Genomic DNA, 7,724 nt, shown 5'->3' on the forward strand with positions numbered 1-7,724 from the left:
TCGAGTCCTGGGAACCTGGCCCCAGTTCCCACACATCCGGGCCGCGTTTGCCCGTCCCCGAGTCGCGAGGCCGAGGTCACCGGCTGGAGGGCTCCAAGCCGTTTGGGCACAGACTCGCTCAGTCCTGGGAGAGACGGGCGGCGTCACCGGGGCCACCAGAGGGCACTGCGGGCCCGGGAATCTGGCGCCGGGATCTGCGCGTGCCCGAGGTGTGCAGACCCGGGCCGGGAGAACTGGGATGGGCGCGTGGCTCAGCTGCTCATCACGCCGAGGCACCCCCCGTGTGCCAGGCGGGAACGCGGGGCCCCCAGCCTTCCCGCACCAGGACCCGGGCCCGACCCTCCCCTCGGAACCAGGATCGGCTCCCGCCTGGGCAGGGTCCTCTCCTGGGTGGCCGCGGGGCGGGGGCGCGGGCGCGGGCGGGGCTGGAGGGTGCGCACAGGGAGGCGGAGCCGGGGGCGTACAAGGCCGCCTCGGCCGTCTCCACCCCAAAGGGAGCGTCGCGGCACCTGCCCCTCCACAGGTAGCACGGAGTTACTGCTCCCCTTTCAGTCACTGTGGATTCGATTCTTGTCCTTAATCGTCACGTAGCTGAACCGTGCAGGATGAACTCTCGGGTGGGGTCCTCTTATCGAGCACCATGTGTTCAACTGCAGGTTTCAACTAAGGCACAAGGGAAGCAGCTTACCTAGCAACATGTATTCCTGCTCTTAGAGGTGGTAGAAAGGGCAGGACTGGGTCACCGAGTGAGGGTGGGTTGAGGATTCAAGGAAGGCTCCAAGGTTACGTGGAACGAGAGCCTTAAAGAGTGTGTGTGTGCGCGCGCGGTGTGTGTGCACACGTGTGTAGGTGTGCATTGCATGTGTGCACACGTGTGTGCGCGTGTGGTGTATGTGTGTACATGTGTGCACTGTATTGTGGGGTGTGCACACGTGTATAGGTGTATGTGTACATACGTACATGTGTGTGCACGCGTGCGTGCTGTTCTATTGCCTACACAGGTTAGAAGGTCTGGAAGGAGATGTGCACAAAAGTGTAACCCGTTGGAGCCCCTGGAAAGCAGGAGTAAGACAGCGTTGTAGAAAACGCAGGACCAGAGCCCACAAAGGGCTGGGGTCTGGGCGTCGGCAGGTATTGGAAGAAGGAAGGTGGTCTCAGAGCTACCGGAAGCTTTAGGCAGAGGCATCGCTCCCCTTGGACCGCGAGTCTGTGCTCCCCAGTGGGGCCGCCTCCACCCAAATCCCCAAGCGGCACGCCAGCCTCACAACAAAATGAACAACCAAGCGTCTTCTAGCCCAGAAAACCTGTCCAGAAAGGCGGAAGGCAAAGAAAACAGTTCTCCCCTCCAACGAGCTTTGGGCAGAACGTACACCTCCCTGTAATCCACTGAGCTCTGGGAAGCAGACCCCAGACGGCACCCTCGACGCGTGGCAGGAGAAGTGAAACTCCTGTCTTCTCCACAAGAGGAAGTGGCATCTCGCAAACCTGCTCCTGGCTGACGTTCCCCAGAGGGGACTCTCCTCCACATCCACACTTCAGAGACCGCCGGCCGCAGCCCAAGAAAGACGTTGCGGGTGCAAACCTGCCTGGAGGCTTTAGAGTTTTAATCACATCAAAGAGGGAAGGGGCGCACCCTCTTTGCACTAGGGAAATTTTATCTCATTTATTTTTTATTTAAAAAATTTATTTTAGGGCTTCCCTGGTGGCGCAGTGGTTGAGAGTCTGCCTGCTGATGCAGGGGACGCAGGTTCGTGCCCCGGTCCGGGAGGATCCCACATGCCGTGGAGCAGCTGGGCCTGTGAGCCATGGCCGCTGAGCCTGCGCATCCGGAGCCTGTGCTCCGCAACGGGAGAGGCCGCAACAGTGAGAGGCCCGTGTACCACCAAAAAAAAAAAAAAAAAAAATTATTTTATTGAAGCATAGTTGATTTACAATGTTGTATTAATTTCTGCTGTACAGCAAAGTGTTTCATGTATACACACACACACACACACACACACACACACACATTCTTTTTCATATTCTTTTCCATTGTGGTTTATCCCAGGATATTGAATAGAGTTCCCTGGGCTCTACAGTAGGACCATATTGTTTATCCATCCTATACATACTAGTTTGCATCTGCTCATCCCAAACTCCCAGTCCATCCCTCCCCCACAGGGAAAATTTTAAATTAAAATTTATGGTTTAGATTTGCATTCACCTTACAGTGATCACAGTGTCTTGGATGAAACTGGGTGAGCGACGCGCTGCACACAGAGATCCCTCAGCAGTCTGCTCATGCTTGAATAGGATCAAACATGACACCGTTCCGGGTCTGGCCTCCGGTATTTACCTTAAAGTTAATATTGTAAAGAGCGGCCTCCTAGGGTGGGCTGTTGACGGGCATCTTTGTATATTCAGAACATTTCCCACGGTCTCGAGATCCTACGCCTCACCACTTCCTGACCTGGGCAGTCCTGAGGCCTCACCCTGAGCCCCGGTTGCAGAGCAGAATGGAACCCGCCTTGCATCGAAGGCGGAGGTGCTGTCAACTCTGTGGGCGACAGAAGCTGTGCTCAGACTGTCAGAAACAAAGGACGTGATTGTTCTTCCTGGGAGGACAGCCTCGAGAAAAATTCTCAAGGGGAAAAGATCTCCCTACCTCTTGTTCAAAGGAAAACAGGTCACAGTTTCATAGGATTTCGGGACAGCGTTGCCAGCTGGAACGCCGGTCACAACTGAAGTGCAGACACACGTGAACACTTACACGTAAGTGTAAGCATGTCCCACACTGGGTGCCCCGAGTGTGTATTTTATTTGCGGAATCTGTCAGCCCTGTTTCGGGCGGAAGTGAAGTGGGTTTCTCTGGATGTGTAACCTTTGGAACGTTTTCTCTTTATTTTATTCTCTTAAATCCCAAAGTTGAGAGTGCTGTTATTTTTCAAGACTAGAAATATTTTTGAACGTGACCATATTTGGAGACGGGGCCTTTAAAGAGGTGATTGAGGTCAGATGAGGTCACTAGGGTGGCCCTAATCCCACATGTCCTAATAAGAAGAGGAGATCAGGACACAGACACGCACAGGGGATGACCACGTGGGGACACAGGGAGGAGACGGCCGAGTACGGCCCAGACATAGGAGAATCTGTCGCCACTGTGGCCTTGGGCCTCCAGCCTCCAGGACGGGGAGAAATAAACTTCTGTTGTTTCAGCCACCAGCTGGTGCTGGGAGGTGGGGCTTCTGTTACAGAGGAAGGGGACACCTGCCCAGCCTGGCATCCTCCAGTCCTTCTGCCTGTCTGCCTGTCAGTCCCCTCAGGACAGGCTCCCAGCTGCCCCCGGGGGCCTCCTGCCCCTGCTGTCTGTCCCGTGTCACGGCGTCTCCTAGGAAACCTTGTTGTGGGGAATTCACTGGCCGTCCAGTGGTTGGGACTTTGTGCCGTCACGGTGAGGGCCCAGGTTTGATCCCTGGTCGGGGAACAAGACGCCACAAGCCACACGGCGCGGCCGGAAAAACAAACACAGGAACTTATTGTGGCCTCTGTACACGCCCGGTGGCTTCACAGCCCTTGTTCCGCAAGAGGCTCATTTCATCTTATGATAAAAATGTGTCTTATTTACAGGTTGCACTCTCATAAAACTGTCTCCTGAAGCAGACCATAAGCTTCCTCCGATCCCAGAGCCTGCAAAGCGCCTGACGCTTGAAGTCGGTATTCAAGGAGTGGGGAGGCCAGACACACAGCAGGCGTGTGAGGACAAGCGGCCCTGAGTGCCTTCGTGCTCTAGAACCACGCCCTCCCCACGGGGTAATCCGTAATCACCCCGCCCCGAGCGGGAGACTTTGGACCTGCCGTCTCCCTAGACCTGTTTTCTTCTTCAAAGGACAGGGATGTGACTTCCTGCGGGGCACACGGGGCCCCCGGGGGTGGGGGTCCTCTCAGCACTGGCCAGCAACCCCAGCACCAGCTGAGCCCGAGGTTTTCTCCCTGAGCCCTTCTGTGCACTAGGTGACACAGCCCGGCCAGGGTCACCCACCTAAGGGGCGAGCCTTCAGGACCCGAGTGCCCACCCCTGCAGCCACGGGGAGGCCCACATAGGGTGATCATGTGGCCTGGTGTTCCTGGGACTGTCTGGTGCCAGCTGTGGTTCCTGCCTGGACCTCACCCAAAGGGATAAGGAAAGGGCAGGAGGGATGGAAGGGACATGATGATGAAACCGCCCTGAGACCCAGGCCTCCTGCACTCGCTGCTGGCCTGCGTGGGAGACGTGGGCATCTGGCGGGGTCACTAGAAACCTCAAGACCTCCCCACGTGGGTCATTTCTATGCCCCGCCCCCCCCAGGTCCTTAATTGTGTACCCATGACTCTGCACGTGGCCCTGCTTGCTTTCCGGGAAGGGTAGGAGCCGTGTAGGAGTGGATGGCCTTGTGAGGACCCTCTGAGCACATTAATCCCGCTGTGCCCGTGGTGGCCCCTGACCAGGAGCCCAGGCGGCGCACAGCGGGCGGACTGTGCGCCATTTAAAACTAATTATCGGGCTTCCCTCGTGGTGCAGTGGTTGAGAGTCCACCTGCCGATGCAGGGGACACGGGTTCGTGCCCCGGTCCGGGAGGATCCCACATGCCGCGGAGCAGCTGGGCCCGTGAGCCATGGCCGCTGAGCCTGCACGTCCGGAGCCTGTGCTCCGCAACGGGAGAGGCCACAGCAGTGAGAGGCCTGCACACCGCAAAAACAAAACAAAACAAAACAAAACAAACAAACTGGGCTTAGTACTTCACTGGAAGCGATGTGAGCAGTTCTGCTGCAATTCGGACCGTCCATCTGACTTCCCCGTGGCGAGGCCGCAGTGCCTGGAGGCCGGCCCACCCTGACCCTCAGTGGCCACCAGGTTTGGATGTTGTTACCATGGTCCTTTCATTACCCTCAGGTCTTCACAGTGATAGATGACGTTGCCTGGACTTTGCATTAGTCTTGGGGGGGACCGGCACCCCCAGAACTGAAGAGTTCTGACGGCACGTCTTACTTCAAACGGCAGCAGCTCTTACAATCAGGCGACGAGAACGGGGAGTCCCTGCAGGAAGAGGGGCGTCCGATGGGTGCTGAGTGGACACTGGGCTGGGGGTGGCCAGCCTCCCCCGAGGAGCCGGGGCCCCTGGGCGGGTAGCTTTAGTGCTGCAGAGCAGGCTCCTCTAGCGGCCTGACGGGGGGCAGCGGGGCACCAGGAGCGGCGGCACCCCAGCCCGGGCATGCCCTCGCCCTGAGGGGCCGTGCCCAATTTGGTTCCCTTCCTCTGGGTGTGCCCTGCCTGTGTGGACACCCACAGGCTGTGGGGGAAGGGCATCTGGCCGGTGAGGGTGCCCGGGACGCTCAGGGCACCGGGCGTCTGGAGGTGGATGGAGGGGCACCGAGGACACAGGGGTCCGGCTGCCTCTTGCTCCCAGGTGGGGGGCTTGGCAGACGCTGCGAGGCGGGGGCCAGCAGCCCTCAAACCGCCCTCTGGCTGCGGACCCTCCTGGCCACCTCGGACACGGGTGCTTTCTCCCTGGATCGTCACTTCCACTTTCCTGGAGGGCGGCCCCCTCTTATCTAACGCTCGCCCTCGTTTCATGTGGCCCCAAATGCCCTCGGTCGGGGGTACGGCTAGCCCACTCAAGTCCAAGTGCCCGTATCCGTGCTGTGTTTCCTGTTGGGGCCGGGACCAGGGAGCTGTGAGGACACAGTGGGAGACGGAGGCTGGAAAGCGCCTGAGAAGGGCAGGAGTTAGGAAACGAGGCCGAGGGGGAGCAGGAAGTACCCGCCAGGCCCGCCAGGCCAGGGGAGCTGCTGGGCTGGGCCAGCGGGGCTGCGCGCTGGGCTACTCTGGGGCACGAGAGGAGTGAGGGCAGCCGTACAGCCGTACCGGACATGCTCTTGGAGACAGGGAGTAGGAAATGTGGTTTGGGCCCCAGAGAAAGGCCGGAACGGGTGGGGAATTCAGGGAGTCACTTGCCGAAACTGGGAGCAGCCCTGTCCAGGGTGGCAGAGGCGGCTGCCAGGGAAAAGGGCGGGGCAGAGACAGGAGGGCGGGGCGCCGGGGGCGGGGCAGGGCTGGTGCTTGATGATTCGTAAGACCGGCACCGCGTGGGCACCGCGTGGGCCGAGGGGCACCCCCGCGCTGGTGGGAGGCTAAGTCACCCTGCCTGCGGACTGGAGTCTGCAGAAGGAGGCGCCCTGTTGGCGGGAGGGCCAAGGAGGTGGGTCTTGAAAGGGATACTGTGAACTGAGCCGAGGGCTTGGAAAGTCTCCCCAGAACCAGCAAATGGGGGGCATTTGGGCTCATGTTCAGTGGAACACTAATTTCCTACAGACTTCCATGGAAATGGACAGACAGACGTCCCCAGCTTAGGGACAGGTATGTTCCTCAAATTACTTTCCAGGCTCCTTGCTTAGCCCTCAGATGGAATGTTCCGGAAAAACCAGTGTTAAGGGCCAGGCTGGTTCACAACAGCCCAGGTAGATTTGCAGCGGATGCTGGCAATCCCGTTTCCACCACGCCCAGCCGCGGCTTATAGGCACTTGTCACGAGAAAGTACATCTAGATCCCCAGTAAGACACTGTCTCCGAAGTTGCCAGGCCCTGGTGGAGTGGGCCCTGCACAGCCGGGTGGCCACGCGACGTCTGCAGAGATGGTGTCTTTTCTGATTTGCCTGATCTGCCTACGGTCTGAACTCACTTCTTATAAAGGACCCTTGGCGCGTGGAGGGCTGAGGCTAAAAAAGGGCCGTAAATCTTAAATTTAAAGAATCTTAAATCCCCTTTTACCTCACCACGTTTCCAAGGCAAAATTCAAAATGACAGTTTGGGCAAATCCTCGATGGCCTCCCAAATACGAAAAGCGGTTTAGACATGGTTTTCACGCCACGATATTGAAATGTGGGGACAGTGCAGTGGTGAACAGGGACCTAGAAAGATGCTGTCCTAAACCAGGGCTGTCCTGCAGTATCAAGGGGAACAGTGGACACTCAACATGGTAACCACGGTGCTCACATCTGCTGGTGTTTCCCTCAAAGTAAAAGGCACGCAAGGCTGGGATCGCATTTCTGTTCAATCGCGGGCGGCGCACAGAGGTGACTCATGCGGCCAAGATGTGCGCAGAAGTGGGAAGAGGCAGTGGGAGGAGGGAGCCCCTTTGGGGAGCAGAGCAGACGTGTGGGCTGTTAACCCCAGGTCACCCCAGATGGCAATCCTGCAGGGCCCAGCCCACCCTCCATCAACTGGGCTGGAGGAGCCCCAGCCAGCCAGCTCTTTGGACGTTGTGGTCCCGGCAGGGCTTGGCCCAGGGACAGGGTTGGAGGCAGGTGTCTGTGGAGGGGCTGGACCTCCTCCCCTAGTCTGGTTTGGGGAGGCGGGGAGGGACAGGGCAGATTTCCCTGGGGGTGGGGCTGCAGGGATGAAGATCCACTTACTTGGGGCTTCTCTGGTGGCGCAGTGGTTAAGAATCCACCTGCCAATGCAGAGGACGCGGGTTCGATCCCCGGCCCGGGAAGATCCCACATGCCGCAGAGCAACTAAGCCCGTGCGCCACAACTGCTGAGCCTGTGCTCTAGAGCCCGCAAGCCACAACTACTGAGCCCGCGAATCACAACTACTGAAGCCCGTGCGCCTATAGCCCGTGCTCCGCAACAAGAGAAGCCACTGCAATGAGAAGCCCACGCACCACAAGGAAGAGTAGCGCCCGCTCACAGCAACTAGAGAAAGCCCGC

The sequence above is a fragment of the Grampus griseus genome (assembly GCF_964374135.1).
Source record: "Grampus griseus genome assembly, chromosome: 18".
NCBI lineage: Eukaryota > Metazoa > Chordata > Mammalia > Artiodactyla > Delphinidae > Grampus > Grampus griseus.